General features: G+C 38.9%; 1 protein-coding gene across 7 annotated transcripts in view; it reads right to left on the reverse strand.

The window, feature by feature from the left end:
* The window catches only part of ANK3 (ankyrin 3), a 2,432,060-nt gene that overhangs the window by 643,658 nt on the left and 1,765,799 nt on the right, over window positions 1-22,603 (reverse strand). The window lies entirely within an intron of this gene.

The following is a 22,603-nucleotide window of genomic DNA, read 5'->3' on the forward strand; positions in this document are numbered from 1 at the left end:
TGATTGTCAAACACTTTGCACAAGAGTAACTTTTACACATGTTGCTCATAAAAAAACACAATATGTTAAAAAATGTATCATACCAAACCAAGGAATATGTGTTGCTGTTATAATTTACACCCTAAACACTAAACAGTAAGACCATGTGGACACGCCAAAACAACTTCATCTGTTTCACCCAAAACAAAACGAGTTTAAACACACGTTCTGGTTGGCTGATCACCTTTACTGCAAACTGTAGGCATCTAGTGCTTTTAAAGAAATGTCTTATTTTACCTTGGGCTATTATCTAGGATACATGCATATTCTGTAATTTCTCTCTTCCTAAATCTGATTATGTCAGCATCCATTCATTGTTTTCTGTCTTGAATCAATTTATTTTGTTATGGTACTAAAGTTATAACAGCCAGCTCCCAAACCATTAGTCAGTTTGAGCTGAGTTGACGAAGACAGGTTTTGGAGCCAAACCCTTCAGAGCTTTCATGGCAAGACAGAGAGGGACATTAAAGCCCTGAGAAGAAAAATGCTAGGAAAATAATAATAAATCCCACACACTGGCATAAAGAACATACAAAAATAAAGGGGGTGGATTGAGGGAGGAAGTGGCTACTGCAGCAGTGATCATATGCTAAGTTTAATAACTATATTATGTTCTATTCATGGATCAATGCAGCAGTGGCCTGAGCTATATTGGGTAGATTACCACAGCCTAACAGGACTAGGACAAGGAAGGATGAGAGCACGGGTGCCTCTGGAGAATAGTCCTAGCAAAGCCTGTTCTAGATTCAGAGAAGGAAGGTAATTTATACTGCTTTGTAAATGCGTGCAATGAAGATCAAATTGCTGCTTCTAGAATACTTTTAGAATACTACCTTTTCCAAAAAGGCAAAGATGAAGCCAAGGCACTTGTAGAATGAGCCGTGTCCCTGTCTGAAATATTTTTGTTGTGATGGGTACAACAAGAGGTAATAGTATGAGACAACCATTTGGAAATAGTCTGCTTTGACACAGTTTGTCCTTTTTTCTTGCACTCACAAGAAATGAACAACTGATCAGAAGTTTAGAAAGATTTTTTCCATCAAAATATTACGGGAGATGTCTCTGGACATCCAAGGTATTGAGTAACCTTTCTTATTTATTTTTAGGTTCTGTAAAGAAGACAGAGAAATGGTAAGCTTGACTTAAAGCAAATTCGGATACCACTTTAGTTATAAATGAAGGAGTAATTCTTAAAGAAACCTTAGTATGTTTGTGGAAAATGAGATAAGTTTGACCCATGATAAGAGCTTGCAAATTGCAACTCAGACAACTTTTCTTGCAGAGGTCAGAACAATAGTTAAGACTGTTTTCCATGTCAAGAACCTCACAATATTCTGATGAGATGGTTCATATGGAGTAAAAGCTAGATTTTCTACTACAAAATAAGACACCAAGGAGGAGCCACATGTATCCTATGAGGTGTCATATGCATTACCTCTTTCAAAAACATTTATTTGACATTTGATTACTGGGAAAGTCTGACTGGCTAGAAACCCATTTTCAGTAGAGGCCTGGGAAGAAAAGCTCTAAATTATTACAAGAGATAATAATTATACAATCTTCAAAAACAAAACAAAAACATCTGCAGTTCAAATAATTATAACAAATTAGACATAATATAAAAATACTGGTTAAGAACTGATACAAGGTATATGACCATTGTTTAATACTGAGAGAAATTTTAGACAGTTTGTAGAGAAATTAAAGGTAAGTTAGTCTAACAAAGGCAGGAACTGCAATATGAAGTAACATGAGGCTGCACTGAAAGAGGGGGATCCATGGGCAGACATGTTGAAATGGCCAAGAAATTAACCTTGATTAAGGAGCAAATAGGCCATAGGATAGTAACTCACCCAAATAAAACAGAACAAGAGAAAAACTTGCCCTGAGTGGGTGCTGGCTCATTTCTTGGTGCCATTTAGAAAGGGTTTTCCAGTTACTAATAAATTGTTTTCTTCTAGCTGTATTTGTTGTCTCCTTTGTTACTTGATAAACATCTTCAAAAAAGGTGACTAAAAGATACTAAGATTTTATTATCCAGGTAATCAATCATAGTTGTTATGGCCAGGATGTATCATAGAGCCCTAGTATTACAGATCCAGTCTGTGAGGAACTTGAAGTATTTGCCTTTGTCCACACCAAAGGAAAGGAGAACCAGTCTTGCCAGGTCAGAAGGAAGCAACTACAAAGATCTTTGTAGAGTGTTACTAAATCTTCACAATTACTCTGGATAATAGGTTCCCTATTACATGATCGAAGATGCATTCTTTCGAATGTGTCTTGATTGAACTTGAAAGCACGAAACGGCAAAATACCAAAACGGCATATAAGCAAATTCTTTCCCTGGGAAAGAAATCACTTGGCCGCCTTCGTTATTTTGCCGTTTTTGTCACTGTGGTGTGAACTCAGAGTTGGTATATTTAAGTAGGGGGGGCGGGGAAACTTTATGTAATGTTTTAAAGTTTTGTTTTTTTTTTTTCTTTTTTGGAATAGCAATTTTTTTTTCCCTGGGAAAAAAAAATTGTTGTTCTAAGTGTTCAGGATTGTAAGCTTTTGCTTACATGGGGTTGATAAATCAGCATTTGCTGATTTAATATAGACCCAGATAATACTGGAAAGAATGAAACAGCATACAGAAAAATTCCTGTCCAAGAAAAGGAAACACATTAATCTTCCAGGCCTTCAAGGGTGGGGACCTAGAACAGAAATTCACCAACTGATAGCTGAGAGTGAGGCAAACAAGATGTATTTGACTTGTTCCCCACAGTAACATCAAACCTTGGAAGAGAGCCTAAAATAAATTCCATTAGTGAGGGTCTGTCCTGGTCCTATTCAGCTTGTCCACCACACAATTATTTTGCTCTGATGGTATGCAAGATGTCTATAGAGTGTAATTTGTCAGAGAAGCTATATCTCAGGCTACCACAGTTAGTATGCATAGAGGGTAAGAACTGGATCACCCTTGCATGTTTATATATCACATCACTCTGGTGTTGTCTGTAAATACTTGTAAAAGGTACCAGTGACTAAAAAGCAAGAAGAAAATTGAGAACATATACTTGGCAATGTCACTTAGACTTTATGCATTTTGGTCTGTCTTTTTTGTTCTAAAGTCCTAAAGTCCTTCCACTTTTAGACACTGTACCCCCAAACAAATTCTGCAGTGACCAACTAAGCTAGAGCTGGAGGGAGAATGGTAGACCTGAATTTTATAAAGTACACTGTCTCCAAGAAAAATCTCTTTAATCAGAAACCATACAGACTACAGGCCCCAATGGATTTTTATTATGTAGAGTGTAGCATAATGTATCATGAGAATCAAAGATGTCATGTGACCCACATTCCCTAACTGAGACAATAGTCTAAGTGGAAAATCTCAGGAATACATCTAAATACAGATCTACTTTTTCTGTGGAAGAAAAGCTCTTTAACTGAGGTGTGCCAGAGACACCAAGGAAAACAATCCTGTGAGAATTAGTCAGACATGGCATTTGTATATACTCCTGGAATTCCAGTCTGTGTATGAGATCCATTACCCAAATGAGAGATTCCTGACAAACTGAAAATACTCTGGAAAGAAAGGAAAAATGCCTAAATAGGGACGAATGTGAACACCTTGCAGTCTACAAAAGGCAATCACAGAAGACAGACATTTTGTAAATACCCTTGCAAGAGTACATGGACCAAAGGGTAATGCAGAGAAACTGATAATGTAATCCAAACACAGAAAACCACTAGAAACTTCTGAAATGTGGATCTAAGAATGTTAGAATATGTATATTTTAAATCTAAGGTTAGTAGATGACTCAAATTGAATTTAAAGGATAATAAATTAAACTTGGAATAAGGAGCATTTTTAAATAAAGTCCTTCTCCTAAAAGATGAGTTGGGAGAGCTTCTGATACCCCCTGAGAGAGCCAAAGCTTAATAACAGGAGATAAAATAAGAGTTAAGTCTGGTGAGTGAGGGGAATCTCTCAAAAAAGGTGGAAGACACTCCCACTGCCAAAAGTAACCTCAATGATTTCAGGGTCTGCCAGGGAGGAATGGGCAAAGTCTTGTAAGAAGGTCCTAGTTCTGGGTGGCTTTGTCACATTTTTGGAAACTCGCTGCCATAGCTTTTTAAACATTTCTTTTCCAGCAGATTGATGGGATAGTTTAAGCTTGGCTAGCTTGAAGAAGGAAGGCTGAAAAACTGACAGATTCCATGAATCAGCATACCTATCTCATCACGCTTTACAAGGATCTCTGACCAGATGCTTCAGAACTAACTCTCTATCCAAGGGATAATTCAGTATTTAATTTTTGACATAATCTGGGAAGCTTTGAAAACACAGGCAAACCTCCTCATATCAGTTCCAGATGCAGCAGCCCTGTAAGTGGCAACAGCAGAATCATATGCACATTTCAAACAAAGGGTAGCAGCTTGAGACACAGAAGCAACAAAGTTAGTCAATGAAGATTTCTCTTCAAAAGAGGAAACAGATGCCAAAACAGTCATCATATTCTGAGAAGAAGCAAGTATAACACTTCAACACATGAGTTTGACAGTTGAGAATACTAAAAACAAGTGTTGCAAAAGAATACACCTCTCCCCAAACTATCAGAAGCCTTACCATCCTTGCCAGAAGAAGAAGAGGGATTTGTATTAAGAACATGTTAATTAGCAGCTGGAATCACTAAAACAATACCTGATGGGTCTGATATGGGATGAGTGGATACAAATTCAAAATCCTGAGGGGCTTAATAAATTGTCTATCTGCATTCTTGGGAGCAGTAGGACAGCTGAAATGTAAGTTACAGACTGTGACAAAAACATCCTCCAAAGCAGAAAGAAAAAGGGAAAAAAGGAGCAGGTTCTGGAAATTCCAGTTATAACAAATCATAACACTTCCTTAAGGACTGAGAAACTTCAGCATCCCACTGAAACAACAGTTTCATTCTGGAAATAATTTTAGAGAAAGAGAATCCTTCAAAGCAAATGGCCAAAGCTACACTCTCTCCAGAATCTGAATCAGAGATCTGTGGAGACAAAACTCCCTTCAGACCCATTTAGAGGTTAACCTCTTAGCTCTCTTCAGAAAATGAAGAATATCTTATCAGAAATAGTTTTATAGTAAGGACCAAGAGCCTGAACTAAACTATGAGCTAAGCCTAATAGAGTGTTCCTGTCCTGAGTAAATGAGACAGAAGAAGAAATGCCTTAAGTTATTGTTTCTTACTTACAGGAATTTCTGAAGGAACAAGACCCATTTTTGCCATGGGGAAAAACTCCCTAGGGATGGACATAACTTTCTGGCTAAGCAGAAAGGAATTCTCTGCCAATTCTCCCAGGACAAGAGTGTTTCTCCCTTGGCCTATAAGGGCATTACAACAGCCAAAGGGGACATGTCTATTTCGTGGTCTATAGTGACTGTAGGGAGAACACCAATGGGAGCCAGGGAAAAATATGAGGGGTTCTGGGGAATCAGTTTGGGTCACAGCAAAGTCACTGATCTGCTGCTGAAACACTTTAGCTGCTTGCTGTGTCGGCACAGGATGAATAGCAATTTTCTTCTTTTTGTGGTTGAAAAGAAAAAAAGAACTGGGGAACTGGTAGCATGTCGTGCAGTCAAGCCAAGAAAGATGCCTGATTCCAGGGGAGGGTTGGCATCAGTATTCAGTAAAACAGTAAGCAGTAAAAATGTATCTTTTCCCCATAAAACACAGTAAAACACTATTTAGCACAGGCTCCCAAAGTAAACTAAAAATGTTTTCCCCTAAGAAATGGCAGTATAAAATAAAGTGTATTAACTTTTTACTACAAAAAGCAAAAATTAACATTCCCCTGTAAAAGCAACTAAAAGTCACACAACAGTAATTAAAAATATTTTTCTCAGCTTTAAAATTATTTTACAGAAAAAGTAGTTTCCATAATAAAATGTAAAGTGCACGTTTTCCCCTGTAGGGAATTATCTGCCCTGTGCAATGGAACAGCATTAGCTCACTGACAATCCCCAAAGACCAGCAGAGGAGCGGTTTTTAGTGGCAAGAAAGTGCTAAAGGACTTTGCACCCAAATCTGTTTTTATTCATCTCAGTTCAGGCTCTGGAAGCTGGACATCTGTTTTATCATTAGCATAATATAACCTATATAGCTTAGACTGCAGCAGGAATGATCCATAGGAAGAACTTCTGACACCACATAAAGGATTGGATGCATACAGAGTAAACAACATTATAAGTATGCAGTTAAGAGGGCTTGCTAAAGAACTGGGAATGTGCAAGAATGAAGATGGAACTGATGATGTGAAAATGAAGTGCAGAGCAAAACCATAAAATAAATATAAAAGTGATAACAGAGCAGGTCATGAGGTATCCAAGATTCTGCTAAGGAGGAGTCATGCAGTTCAAAACTAGATCATCACTCATTAGGTGTGGTTATAGGCATGAGACAAAAAGTATGTAAGTAAGAGTACTCACTGACTGTCAAATCTATAAAGATAGCAAGAGACATACTTACTGCACAAAAACGTCCGAGCATACAGAGATGTGAGACATAAAATGTGTACCACAATCAGAATACAAAATAACTGATTTTACATCACATACTGGGTCTTCCTTTGAAAAAGTAGATGCAATTATGTTTCAGTACCAAGAGAATAATTACTTTCTTTGTACAAATTATTTCAAGTTCCTAGAGGCCATATATGTGAAAGGTGATACAAATGCCAGTGCAATAAATGCCCTTAAGAGTATGTCTTCAAGGAAGGTTACATCTCAAGAAATTATTTTTGACAAAGTATCTCAGTCCAGCAATCAGGAATTCAGGACTTTTGCATGGAAATGGAATTCTAGCATATAATGTCAGTCCTCAGTGCATACAAAGAAAAGGATGGGTAGGACTGAGTGTACATGTGATTAAAAATTTTGACATGCCCCTATATCAGATGGTTGCTTACCAGTTTTACAATATGAATAACACACCACTCCAGACAGTGTACTTTCTACAGTGGTAATACTTATGAGATGGAGTTTGGGAAGCAAGCTGCCTACTAAATACTTACTATTATTAGACTATCAGTATGTTGCGGTAGCGTTGTCGCCTCACAGTAAGACGCTGTCTGGTTCGACTCTAAGCTAGAGCGTCTTCTGTGTGGAGACATGCATGAATGGGCGTACCTTCGTTGAAGGTTGTGCGTCAGGGCTGGCAACTCGGCACGTAAAAATCAACTGCCAATCATTAGCGGACCAGAGTTCTGCTGTGGTGACCCCTAACCGGGAAAAGCCGAAAGACACAAAAATTAGACTATCAGTACAGTGATCAGTTTTACTGAAGAAAAGATAAATGAACAACTGAGAAAAGATAAGGACTCAAGCCCCACAAAGTGAACATGAAGGTCTGATGGACACAACTGTGACTGGTAATACAGTGGACCCAAGACTGTATTATATGAAGGACTCAGATTCACATGTATAGAGAAAGAATCAAAGATCTCTCTACAAAACAGAAAATAAACAAACAGAAGCAACCTTACAGGATTGGTATTTTTTGCATTTTCAAGTGCTACTGGCTTCTCAGAAAATGAATAGTCAATGTTACTTCTGATGTGCAGAATCAAGAAAAATCAGGAACAGCTGTTACTTATATTCAATACAGGAATATGACTTATGGGAGACTCATCCAAGAAGCCGCAGAGATATATAAACAGTGCACATGCACAGAAGAACTGTAAAAACGGGAGTGAGAATGTTCTAGACAAAGTACAGAAAAATGCCTTACTATGTAAGATTTTAAAGTATTCCACTGAATCCTATTTCCGGCATCACTTGTTAGAATAGCTGTAATTGTTTTACTTTGAAACATTTGCATATAATACCATGTTTTACTTCATTGTTTATTAATTAGTCATTAGCATATTAAATGTTTTTTTTAAAGAAAAAGGAATGTATGACATTATATTTAATTTCATTAAAATTGTTACCAAAAGGGGATGCATGGCATTTGACAGTTAGCCGCGAAGTATTTACATAACAGTATTGAAATAAACACCTTGTGCCTCTCATCTTTTAATTCTCGGTCTTAACTGAACTACTTCAAAAGAAGTTTCTTGTAGTGGCAAAACGACTAAATCAAAAGAGACCAGTGATAAAAGTGTGCAGATACTCTCTCTCTCACTACACAAATGACAAAAGAACTGAAGCAAAAGGAAATGGTTAACAAAAATCCCACTTCTTAAAGTTACTCAGCCGAAACATGTAATGGCAAAAAGCATAAATCGAAAAGCAGCAATCATGAGTATTTGTATTCTAAGAGAATGAGAATAGCAAATGGGATTTAAGAGAAGTGTTAAAAAAAACTTTACTACCTCTACAGACATGCATTATACCGTCAAAAAATATAAATCAAAAAGAGCCAATGATGATAAAAAATAATCCCAGAGCACCTGCATTACAATTAAGTAATAATAAGAGCATAGCAGCCCCAATAGGTCACTGTGAGGAAAAACAAATCATAAAACAATATTTGTTTAGAGCAATACAGAAATATTAGCAATTATGACATAACTAAGATATAATGAATACATAAACATTGTTTCAGATTCTGAATTTAGCAATCCGTTTATTTTTTCTTTTTTTTCCAAAAAGGCCATCCATTTATCAGATAAGCAGGAAAACTACTCTTTGGAAGTTCAGAAAACCTTTCAATTTATAGCAGAAAGAAAGTACAGTTGTGTAAGTAAACTTACTACAACAGTACCTATCTGAATGATCACTGTGGCAGTAGGCTTAGCTGCTTGGATTATATCCTGCAAAGGATATAACAGCTGGCCAGTTTCCAAAGCTTCAGGGCACCTTCCAAACACCCAAACTGTCAGGCAGCTTGAGCTCAGCTAACTAGAAGACAAGTTTAGGTGCCAAGCCCTTCAGAGCGTTCTTGACAACAGATAAAGTGTGGCTGAGCCCTGAAAGGACGATGCTAGGAAGAACAAAAAATAAATAACCACACCATGACATAAACAAAAATACCAAAAAAAACATCTGGGATGGAGGGAGCAGTGATCACTCGAACATCTACTGCTATGGTAAATTTACTTACACAATTGTACTATGTTCATCATATTGATCACAGTTGCAGGAGCCTAAGCTATATGGGTAGATTACCATAGCTTACTATATTTGAGGTAGAAAGAGAAGACTCCAGGAGCCCCTGGAGAATGGTCTTTGCAAAGCCTGACTTAGACCTAGGGAAGGAATCAAACTTATAGTGGTTTGTAAAATTATGTACAGAAGACCAGGTTGCTGCTTCTAGAATACTTCCAGTACCCATCCCTTTCCAAAAAGCCATAGAGGAAGCCAAAGCTCTGATACTGTTGGACTTTATCCTTTTGGAAGAGTTTTGCTGGGGTGAGTATAATAAAAGGTAATACCTTTAGGCAACCATATGAGACTGCAATTCAAAATTCTGAAAATGAAAGTTGCAGAAGCATATACTTTTTTCCCAAACTTATCAATAAGTTCCCATGCTTATCAGAAATATTAGGATTGGAATTAACAAAATGTTTAGCAGTATAAGGATTAATAAACAGACACAGGAAGGTGTCCAACAAAACAAGTAAACCAAGTAAAGAACACCAACGGACCGAGGCAAACACCAATAAGTTCTCAAAATCCTTTGTAGTGTAACAGTCAAAAAACAGGCTGATATGATAACAAGCACAAATGGCAAAGGCAATTGCAGATAGCTAATTATAAACGCTTTATTTGTAGATCCGTTTTCGTCGCCAACTTCATCAGAATAAACACAGAACATCCAGTTCCATTACTTTATATACTAATCATAATTAGTGTTAATTGAATAATCACACCAATCTAACAATTTTAAAACCAACAGTAAAAAATCAATTTAAAAAACACTATAAAATAGCAAGCGAAATTCACTTTAAGGTTTATTTCTGCTGCATAAAACAAATTACTCAGATCTATAATGTACTTCTAGATCCTGTATTCTATAATTTTGCTGTTTATATTTTAAAGTTTAGCTGCTCTCATTTTCAATACAGGTGCCAGGGAAACCATTTCATTGAGACCAGGTAACCTATTTGAGTCCAATACAACCTGCCAATAAAGTTCCCTGAACTCTACCCTGGTCTCCCACATACCACCTCTGGCATCAGTATTGACCACTTCAAGCACAAAAAATTGAAAGTTTGATTTTGTACAAAGGCAAGAGTGTTTGTACAATGCATTACTTTCTTGGGCTGTTCTAATCTCATACAGATGTTCATAAATGCGTTGTTTCAGTTTTCTTTCACTCTTGCCTATGTAAAATGAACCACAGAACATACATACCACTAAATAAATAATACCACAGGTATTACAATTAACAAATGAGTTTAAGCACAGTCTTCTATTCCTATGCTTCAAATAATAACTCTCCCCTACTAGTAAGTATTTGCAATATTTGCACGCCCCACATTTAAATAAGCCTTTTTTACTTTGATTTTTATTATCTGACCTGATACATTTCGGGTCCATATGCCCTGTCTCAAGATGATTTTTTATTGTTCTACCTTTTTTATATACTCATGATACTGGTTTGAATTGGTTCGAAGAAATGTTAGTTGAATACAAAGGGCTTACTAATGAAGAGTTTAGAACAATACTGGTATTAATGGAAGTTATTCTAAAACACAATTATATTTACTTTGCTGGGGAATATTACCAACAGGTAAGGGGTGTAGCAATGGGGTATGTATGTTCTGTGGTTCATTTTACATAGGCAAGAGTGAAAGAAAACTGAAACAACGCATTTATGAACATCTGTATGAGATTAGAACAGCCCAAGAAAGTAATGCATTGTACAAACACTCTTGCCTTTGTACAAAATCAAACTTTCAATTTTTTGTGCTTGAAGTGGTCAATACTGATGCCAGAGGTGGTATGTGGGAGACCAGGGTAGAGTTCAGGGAACTTTATTGGCAGGTCGTATTGGACTCAAATAGGTTACCTGGTCTCAATGAAATGGTTTCCCTGGCACCTGTATTGAAAATGAGAGCAGCTAAACTTTAAAATATAAACAGCAAAATTATAGAATACAGGATCTAGAAGTACATTATAGATCTGAGTAATTTGTTTTATGCAGCAGAAAAAAACCTTAAAGTGAATTTCGCTTGCTATTTTATAGTGTTTTTTAAATTGATTTTTTACTGTTGGTTTTAAAATTGTTAGATTGGTGTGATTATTCAATTAACACTAATTATGATTAGTACATAAAGTAATGGAACTGGATGTTCTGTGTTTATTCTGATGAAGTTGGCGACGAAAACGGATCTACAAATAAAGCATTTATATTTAGCTATCTGCAATTGCCTTTGCCATTTGTGCTTGTTATCATATCAGCCTGTTTTTTGACTGTTACACTACAAGGGATTTTGAGAACTTATTGGTGTTTGCCTCGGTCCGTTGGTGTTCAGTATAAGGATTAACTAAAGCTACAGCTGCTGGATCAGGTTTGGGAAGAGTATAAAAATTTAAAAGACTGAGGAACTTTATGCATCCTATCTGTCTTTTTTGAGACCAGCTGGCTGACTGTTAGGAAAATTGCAGGAGTGGCAATGGGAACACCATGTGCCAACAGTTATGCCAACTTGGTATTGGGATATTGGGAAGATTCCCACATTTTGCATAACAATCCATTCAACAGTTATTTGAAATGTTACAAATGCTTTGTGGATAATATCTTTATCCTATGGGGAGGTGACACAGAGCAATTACATGCATTTAATGCTTACATGGAAAATATCATGAATTTCCTTAGATTTTTGATGAAATGCGATCGTACCACTATGGACTTCTTTAGACATCAGGTCACTACAAGGTACTAATGGTGAGATGCACACTACCCTCTATAACAAGGACTGTTGGAAGTATACCCTTCCAAGATACAGTACGCACTCCAAACATATACAGACTAATATCTTTAAGGGACAATTCCTTAGAACATCTAGGCTCCATACTCATGAACAAGATTTCAAGGAAGCCATTCAAGCAATGGGGAAAAACTTTATTCAAAAGGATATGACTCCCATGAAGTGAATGACATGAAGGAATACAAAGACAGGAATAGATCAGCAGAAGGGAGACCATACTTCTTTACAGAGAAACAGCAGGAGAAGAGGAGATGAGATCTAAGGATGGTTCTCACCTATTCCAATGATATAAAATATATATGTGAGGTGATAAGAGTGAACTGGAAAATTCTTAAATCGGATGAATATCTTAGGAGAGTAGTGGGGGAGGTACCCCATTTTGCTTTTAAGAACAAAAAGAATCTTAAGATATTTTATGCAACAACTCTGATAAGAAGGTTACAATTGCATCAGATCGCAATGACACTTAACCCTGTCGCAGATGTACAATCTGGAAATACACTTCAAAGGACCAAGAGTTCATACATCCTATACAGAAGAAAAAGTACTGTATGTCTTTGATTTTTATGTGTATTGTACTATGAAGAATGTTATATATTTGGCTACATGCAACTTATGTGACTGCTTCTATGTGGGTAAAACCACCAGGCAATTAAAGGAAAGAATTTTTAAACATATAAGTGATATTAAATTAGCCGATCTCAAGAACCCTTTGATGAAACACAAGAAAAATTTCAGGACATGCTTTTCATTTTAAGGTGTTAGAAGTAATGAAGATGGATAGCAAAGGAGGTGACATTAATAATGCCATTGAACTAACCAAGATGTCATGGATTGGAAGACTGCAGGCATACAGATTTCCTGGTCTCAACACAAACTATCCACTCAAGCCAGCCCTAAAAGGGAGGAGGAGGTATCTCTGATTGGTTAATTTTATCAATGAATGATATTTTATGAATGGAAGGCATTCACCTCAATTTTTAATGTTGATTGGTTTGTTTTTGTCATATATTATTGGCTTGTTTCTTGATTTTGTATGTGGATCTGAAGAAGGATCACTATGAGGTCCGAAAGTGCTTATCCTGGTAGTATTTTACTAAAGAGTGGTTTTACTATTTCATGGTTTTCAATTTATTATTACTGTTGGTTTTCAACTTCATTCAAGTTAATCTGGGTGTGGTGACTGTGATGATTTTTTATGTTAAAAATAAAAATTGGAAGTAACAGTTAAGCTATAAAACTACTTTCAGCAAAGAAAAAAACATGGTTAACTCTGCAAGTTACCTTGGGTGTGGGAAACTAGACAAGGCTCTTCAGCTAACGAAATCTTACAATGTGTAAATACTGGGCACTGTTAACATAGATGTAACAGGTTGAAGAAAGGGTAGGGTTAAGTTTCAGTAAGCTTCAGTTCAGAACTAAAGCACAGATTTATGTTCATCTGTGTTTGAATTACTATTTAGTGTTTTCTGGGAAAGTGAGAATGTAAATTCTCTTCCAAAGGTACTTTAATGAATGAGTAGCTGAGTACAACAGATGTACCCCTGACAATGAAAAAAAGCAATCCAGCAAACTGCACTCACTCGAGGCACTCCTTAAAATGGTGAACATCGATATCTGTGCAGTGACTGAGACCTGGTTCAACTCTAGAGAGTATCCCCTGCATTACCAGGCTATAACTCATACCACACTTTTTGGCCATCTAACCTGGACCAGAACACCAAAGGCGGAGGTTTGTCCATATTCATTAAGGATATCCACACCTCCAGGCCAGTTGTGCAGCAAAATGCATCCGAGGTTATCCAAGTGCAACTAACTCTGGGCAAAACTGCAATCCAAATTGTAGCTTGCTACAGATCCCACATCATGCCCCAGGATTCCCACTCCTCTTTTCTTGACATACTGGAAAATATTACGGTTCAACCAAACACCCTAATAATGGGCAATTTCAACTACCCAACCATTAACTGGGAAAACTACTCATGTACCATCTCCTTTGCTCAACTCTTTCTGGAATTCATAAATTCCAATGCCCTGGATCAATTATCCACACCCCCACCATGGGCAACAATATCCTAGACCTAGTCATTACCAACATGAATGACTGGTTTTCCACACCTGAAGTCAACTCCTCGTTGGTCAGATCTGACCATAAGCTAATCACCCTAGATATCCGCATCCCACCCCCAACCACTATTAAGGAAACCACTGTAAAAACATTATCCAAAGCAGACTTCATGCTTCTTAAGACAGAAGTGGCGAACTTCATGACACCCATGCATATGGACAATACAGTTACGACTGCTGAATCCTACACAAATGCACTCTATAAGCACTTACACGAGTGCATGGATCATGTTATCCCAAACAGAACCAAGACACTATCCTCCAAAAAAGGAAGCCAATCTGGTGGTCCCCTGCCATAAACAAACTCTACAACAGAAGGAAGAAACTGTTGCAAAAGAGAGTAAAATCCCATGAGTGGAGGAGCTCCCTGGTCAGCCTCAGTAAGAAGCTGAGATCCCTTCTAAGATCCTCTAAACCAAGCTACAAAAACAAAATCTCCACTGATTCTAAGATCAACCACAAAGCATTCTACAGCTATGTCAAGAATCTCAATGGCAACACCTGGATATGTTCTGAGTTACAGCACAACGGCACGAAAATTACAGAACCAACTGATATTGCCAACATCCTGGCAGATAGGTTCATTGCTAACTTTACACCCTCTCACCCCCTAAAGGGCCCATATCTAAACAGAAAGAATGCATAGTCCCTGTAATCACATCTATGCAGGTAAAAGCTGCACTCTCTAAAACCAAAAACACAGCATCCATGGGACCAGTCAACATCCCAGGCTGCGTTTTACATGAACTTCAGAACGAACTGGCTCTCCACCTAAGCAACTTGTTCAATCATAGTCTCACGTCAGGCTTTATGCCAAATGAATGGCACACAGCAATGGTTATCCCACTCCACAAGCCACCACTGATCCTGGGAACTATCACCCTATTAGCCTGATGAGCCTTGTCTGCAAGGCCATGGAACGTATTGTGAAGATTGGGTGAAGATAGGTGAAGGCTGCCAGCCTAGCTAGATAGAATTTTGGAGATAATTCTGTCATCTGTAACTATTAATGTAAACCACAGGCTTGTGCTCTTAAATGGTAAAAATAGTGTTACATGTGGAACTGGAAAAAATGTAACAACAGTGCACTCCACTGACCAAGTAAAGCCTGTTGTGACCCTTAGATCTAAATAATGTGCTGAAAAGTCTAGATGAAGGAATTTTTGCTATTGTTTTAAGGCCAGCGTTAATGGTCAGAATTTACATGCATAAATGTCCTTTATTGCTCTGGTTTCTGCCCAGAGGTGAAGAATGTAGATGCAGTTTCTGTTAGCCTGGGAACCCAAGCATTTTTCTGTGATGTCAGAACTGTAGTACTGAATTATTTTAAGTATTTCTCTGTGATCTCTGAACTCTTGACTAGCACTGTGTAGTAACAAGTATTGTCTTGTGTTTGACTATTTATTAAATATTTTTAAACCCTTTCAACTGTGGCTGTTTTTGTAGAGATAATTTAAGCTGTTTAGATTACTTTCCTGCATTTGGTAAAATTGTACAAAGCCACTCCAATAGCTTTGGCCGTGGGCTATACTACCAATTGGATGATAATATTGCACAGTAATAATTGGACACCCTTTTAAGGGCCACTGAGTAGCTGATAAATATTAGTAGGTGGTGGCACCTGGTACTACCGTATATAGTCAGGGAAAAAGGGGCACAACTAGAGAACCTGTGCCAGCCTTCCCCAGGAGTGTCTGTATGGTTGTATAAACTCTTCTCAAAGTGTGTGTGTGTGTGTGTGTGTGTGTGTGTGTGTGTGTGTGTGTGTGTGTGTGTGTGTGTGTGTGTGTGTGTGTGTGTGTCAGCTACTTGGGCAGGGACACAAAGCACTGGTTGGACAGAGAGGGTTCTGGAGGTTTTACCTTGCCCACTAGGCTAAGATCTGGACTCTATAGCTGTGCCAGTGGGGAGTCTTATTTGGGACCTGGAGAGCAAGGGAGCGACCAGCCCCGGACTGACTGTGATCTTTGTGTGCTCTTAAGGGAAATTACAATTTACTGTGTGTTTTTGTTATCCTTTCCTCCTATTTGAGACACCCCTCACTGGTGTTAGTGGTGAGGATTGAGGCTCCTTGATTGCTGGGCCAGGGCACGGGCGTCACACGTATCATCATGGAACTCATAAACAAAGACATTGGCAACCTCCAAACTCTGCACCCCACCCAGTTCGGGTTGGTGAAAGGCAGATCATGCCTTCTGAACCTGATCAACTTCTTTGATACAGTCAACAAAGCCACAGACAAGGGTTAGGTCATTCACACAGCCTATCTTGACCTCGTCAAGGCTTTCGACACCATCCCCCATTCTGGAATTATAGCTAAATTCACTAAACTATGCATAAATCCCTACATCACAAGATGGGTTGCCAACTGGCTCACTGAAAGAACCCACACTGTAAAAGTTATAGACTCCAAATCTGACTTCAACCAGTGACAAGTGGAGTACCACAGGGTTCAGTCCTGGGACCTCTCCTGTTTGGTATCTACTTCTCTGAAGTACAGGCTAACCAGAAGGCCTCTGGCTAACGAAGTTTGAGGATGACTGCAAACTAGGAGACATAGTCGAGTTTCCAAATGATGTTGACATCCTACAGAAGGGCCTCAGTGAGACAGATGCCTGGTGTCAGAGGCATGGCCTCAAGCTCAATGCCAAAAAGTGCATTGTCATCCCTTTTGGTAAAAACTCTGTACCCATGCACTACCACATAAATGGCAGTCTACTTAACACTGAATGTGTGATAAGAGACCTTGGGTCCCAGGTGGACAGTAGTCTCTCCTTTGATAATCACATCGTCGCATTATTCAGGAAATCCTTCTACGTGGCACACCTCATCACAGAAGGATTCTCATCCAGGAAAAAAGAGGTCATTGTTCCCCTCTACTCAGCACTCATTAGACCCATTATAGAGTACAATGTCCCTTTGGAATGTACCTCACAAGACATCTACAGCAGCTGGAAAGGCCACAGAAGTACCTCAGAAAGAGGATTACTGGCCTTAAACAGATGCCCTACACTGACAGTCTCAAAAAAATCCAGCTTTACCCTTAGCATATCACCTACTCTGAGGAGATCTCTGCCTAACATATAAAGCTACACTAAACCCAGAGCTGTTGGACATGCTACACCTAAAGAAATCCCAATCCTTCTGAGCTACACTCTCTAGGGACCTAAACCTTGTCACCACAATAAACAGGACATGCTGGAGGGATAGATCCCTGTCCCAGAGACTTCCTATACTTTGGAACAAGCTGCTCATCTATGTCAAGCAAAGTTTCTCATTATCACTCTTCAAGAAAAATCTCAATGAGTGGATGGGAAAGAGGAAATACACCCTGGGGATCACTTCTGTGGCTCTGCTCAACAGGGGCACAGGAAATTAACTTTCTTGGTTGGCGTAAGCCAGGGAACCTTACTGACTAGGCTTACTTAGGCCCCTGGGCCAATAGCCTAGTACCTACCTATGAACCTATGAAATGTTCAAAACATCTGCAAGATTTTATAATCTGCTTTTGTGCACAAAACACAATGCTTCAGTTTTACAGTTTAAGATTGTGCAATGGATAACTCAGAAGTAGAACTTGCTAAGTTACTGAAGGAATACAATATGCACACTCAATAAAGATACTGCTACATATTCAATAAAGATGTTACCTTTAAGAACTAGGAATTAAGCTTCAGGAATTTTAAGTAGTAATAATATAGTAAGGTTTCTACTTCTGTGTTAGACACACTGGATGAAATAGAAGGAAGATATGTTCTGGTGTCATAAATACTGAGAAGTGAAAGCACATTTGCCTGGCACACTGTGAGCCTGTGTTGCTGTCTACCTGCCTTTCTTTTTTTTATTTATGAAACAACATTATATGTTACCGTTGCTTTTATCAGATACATACACTGCCAAAATTAATTACCATTTTTATGCAGGACATAGGGAAAGTACAGAAACTACACAAACATCATAAAGTAGAAATTCAGATAAATGTCAAAAATTAATATGCACAAGTAGGTTAACCATGGAAGACTGTTGTGATGCCTGTGCCCTGGCCCAGCAATCAAGGAGCCTCAATCCTCACCACTAACACCAGTGAGGGGTGTCCATATAGGGAAAGGATAATAGATACACACACAGTAAAGTACAATTTCCCTTAAGAGCACACAGAGATCACAGTCAGTCTGGGGCTGGTTTCTCCCTTTCTCTCCAGGTCCCCAATAAGACTCCCCACTGGCATAGCTATAGGGTCCAGATCTCAGCCTCATTGGCAAGCTAAAACCTCCAGCATCCTCTCTGTCTAACCAGTGCTTCGTGTCCCTGCCCAAGTAGCTGACACGCACACACTTTGAGATAAGAGTTTATACAACCACACAGACACTCCTGGGGAAGGCTGGCACAGGTTCTGCAGCTGTGTCCATTTTCTGCCCAGTCTAAAAGGTAGTACCAGCTGCCACCATCCACTAATATTTATCAACTACTCAAAGGCCCTTAAAAGGGTGTCCAATTATTACTGTGTGATATTATTATCCAAATGGTAAGTGTGACTGAACAGTCGCGGCTTATCAGAGTGACTTGGTACAGTATCACTATATACATACAATGTACTTTAGAGCTTAAATTAACTCTACATAAAACAGCCACAGTTGAAAGGTTTAAAGATATTTAATCATAAATAATAAAAACACAAGACAATACTTCTTACTACACAGCGCTAGTCAAGAGTTCAGAGATCACAGATAAATACTTAAAATAATACCATAGAAAAGTTCTAACATCAACACAGAAAAACACTTAGTCTAATCTTCCTAATTCCTAGCTATTTCGAAGAGAAAACACAGTTCTAAATAACTTGCATCTAGAGCAAGACAATGCTGGTGATGTTGGATGTTTTTAAGACAGAATGCTCTGAGCTCTCTAATTCTCTCTCTTTAAAATGATAACACAGAGCTGCTTCACATGACATCATTCTTCACACTTCTGTGGTGTTCTCAGGCTAACAGAAACTACATTTACATTCTTTACACCTGGTCAGAAACCAGCAAAATTCTAGCCATTAACTCTGGCCTTAAAACAATAGGCAGGATGTCTCCCTCTAGACATATTGGCTTCAAATTATAACATCAAAGACAGTCATAAAATGCTTGACTTAGCTTTCTTACAGCTGAGTGCACTGTTGTTATATTTTTGTAGTTCAATATCCAATGCAGTCTTTTCACATTTACGAGAACAAGCCTGTGGCTTACATTAATATTTACAAATGACAGATCTATCTACAAAATTCTATCTGGCTAGGCTGGCAGCCTTCCCCTATCTTCACAACTGTAACCTGGTGCATATGGTTTAGCAGTTATAATTCTTGATTTTCACCCATGCTGCCTGGTTCAACTCCCAGTATGGGAATGGGTCATTCTTCCTGTTGAGATCAATTTGGAGCAAGTCTTTCTGGCTCATTCCAAAATTAAAACACTATTTCCATGGTTTCTGACAACATCCCTGGATGCCTGCTGAGAAGAGTAAAGTTCCATTTAGTAAAACCCCTCCACCAGCTCTTCAACTGGAGTCTCTCCACTGGTTATGTCGCTGAGAAGTGGAGAATGGCAATTTCTGTGCCCTTGCATAAAAGTGGTCCTTCTACTGACCCTGGGAATTACATGTCTATTAGTCTCACTAGTACTAATTGCAAAGCTTTGGAATTTATTATGGTTGAGCACGTAAACAATGGTATACAATGGTACATGCAACCTTACATATGTGTCATACTTATTTGCTGCTTTTAGGATTTTATAGTTTATTCTGTGGACTAGGAACAATGCTATGCTATGTTTTAGTGTAACTGAAATTGTTGTTAGAATATGACTGGTTAATGGAATAATTGAATGCCTTTTTGAATAGATTGCTGCTTTTACGTTGAATTTTGTGCATTGAGAAATGGCGAATAACCTGAAAACTTTGCCTTTTAATTAAATGAAATTTTACTGGCGTTGAGCTCGAACATTTTTGTTTGTATATGTGACCTTATAACCATGGACGCAGCTGTAAAAAGCAGATTGTGTCTGCTCAACTTGGTTCAGTTCTCTGAAAGGTTTACCGAGAAAACAAAGAAGGTGCATACAGTCTACACTGCTTATTTCAACCTTGCTAAGGCCTTTCACACTATTCTCCCATGCTAGGATTATTGACAAAACTTCCCAACTCAATATTAACCCATACATGGTCCACTGCATTGATAAATGGGTATCTAATACCATTAAGGTCAAAGGTATTTGCTCTAGGCAGAAAAATGTCACTAGACACCCCACCTAAGTACCATGGTCAATCATAGGCTCACCTCAGGCTATGTGCTACTGAATGGTGCACAGCGATGGTTATCCCACTCAATAAAAGGGGTGCCACCATGGACCCAGGAAACTACTGCCCCATTACCCTAACGAGCCTGGTCTGCAAGGCCATGGAACGTATCATCTTGGATCTTATAAACAAAGACATAGGTTACCTCCAAACCCTGGATCCCACTTAGTTTGGGTTTTTAAAAGGTAGATCATGTCTACTAAACCTGATTAACTTTTTTGAAGCAGTCACCAGAGCCGTAGATGAGGGCAAGGGGGTGCACACAGCCTATCTTGACCTCACCAAGGCTTTTGATACCATTCCCAACTCTGGAATTATAGATAATCTCACTAAACTGGGTATAAATCCTTATGTCACAAGATAGATGGCCAGCTGGCTCACTGACGGAACCCACACAGTAAAAGTAGCTGACTCCAAGTCCGATTTCAGACCAGTGATGACTGGAGTACCACAGGGTTCAGTCCAGGGTCCTCTCCTGTTCGGCATCTACTACTCTGAAGTGCAGGCCTACACAGAAAGTCTTTGGCTAACAAAGTTCACAGATGACTGCAAACTGGGAGCCATAATAGAATCACCTAATCATGTAGACATTCTACAAAAGGGCCTCACAGAGACAGATGCTTGGTGTTAAAGTCATGGCCTCAAGCTCAATGCCAAGAAGTGCATTCTCATCCCCTTTGGGAAAAACTCAGTACCCATGAACTACCACATAGGCGGTAGTTCACTAAACACCAAAAGTGTGATTAGAGACTTCGGGACACAGGTGGACAGTAGTCTCTCCTTTGATAACCACATCCCCACAGTAGTCAGGAAATCCTTCTACGTGGCACACCTCATCACAAAAGGGTTCTCCTCTAGAAAAAAGGGGATCATTATTCCTCTCTACTCATCCCTCATCTGACCCATTATAGAGTACAATGCCCTGTTTGGCATGTATCTCACAAGACACCTACAACAATTGGAAAGGCCACAGAAATACCTCACTAAGAGGATTACCAGCCTCAAACAGATGCTATATGCAGACCATCTCAAAAATCTCCAGCTCTACTCCGTCGCATATCGCCTACTCAAAGGCAGTCTCTGCCTAACATACAAAGCTATGTCAAACCCAGAGCTGTTGGACATGCTATACTTAAAGAAATCCCAATCTCTCCAAACCACATGCTCTAGGGACCTAAACCTTCTCATCACAATAAATAGAACATGCTGGAGGGAGAGATTCCTGTCCCGGAGACTTCCCATACTCTGGAACATGTCAGGCATCTCACTGGCCCTCTTTAAGAAAAATCGTGATGCCTGGATGGGAAATAGAAAATTCACCCCGGGGATCACTTCTGAGGCGCTGCTCGACACAGGCACATGAAAATTATTTTCTTGGGTGGCGAAAGCCAGGAAACCTTTTTGGCTAGGCTTATATAGGCCCCAGGGCCGATAGCCTAGTGCCTAGTACCTACCTATGAACCTATGAACCTAATGGTGTACAAGGCTCTGTCCAGGGTTGTCTCTTATTTGGTATATATTAATGTAACATACAAGCCAATATCAAGGCATTTTAACTAACCGGGTTTGTTGCTGATTGCAAATGGGGGGGGGGGTAGCAAATCCCATTCTGATACTCAGATTCTCCATCAAGGGCTGGATCAAATAAGTATTCAGTGTATTAAACATGGCCTTACCTTTAACACCAAGAAATGCAGCTTAGTTTCCTTGGGTAAATCTAGCATCATTACTTCTTACCATATAGGTAACATTCCACTTTAATTTGACACAGTCATCAAGGACTCGGGAACACATGTTAATAACAGACTTTTGTTTGGCCAACATGTCTCTGTGGTGGTTAGAAAATCCTTCTGCTTTGTACAGCTATCCTTTATGGCATCTCCTCAAGGTCCAAAGAGGATAGACTCCATTTCATTCATCTCTTATTAGGCCTGTCATTGAATATAATGCAGCCTTTGACATGTACTTCACCAAGCACCTGATCCAGTTTAAAAGACCTCAAAGTTTCTGTCGAAAAAGATTTCAGTTGTCAGTACCCTTATTTACTCTGACATACTAAAAGCTATGTAGCTCTACTCTGCATAGCTTTCCATGCAATGAATGAGCCAGCGCTCTTTGACCTCCATCAGTTACACAGAACAAGTGGTAAAGCAACCACTCATTTTAGAGACTTCATGTCAAGAAGACA

This window comes from Protopterus annectens, chromosome 14.part0 (genome assembly GCF_019279795.1).
Source record: "Protopterus annectens isolate FY-2018-M chromosome 14.part0, PAN1.0, whole genome shotgun sequence".
Taxonomy (NCBI): Eukaryota; Metazoa; Chordata; order Ceratodontiformes; family Protopteridae; genus Protopterus; species Protopterus annectens.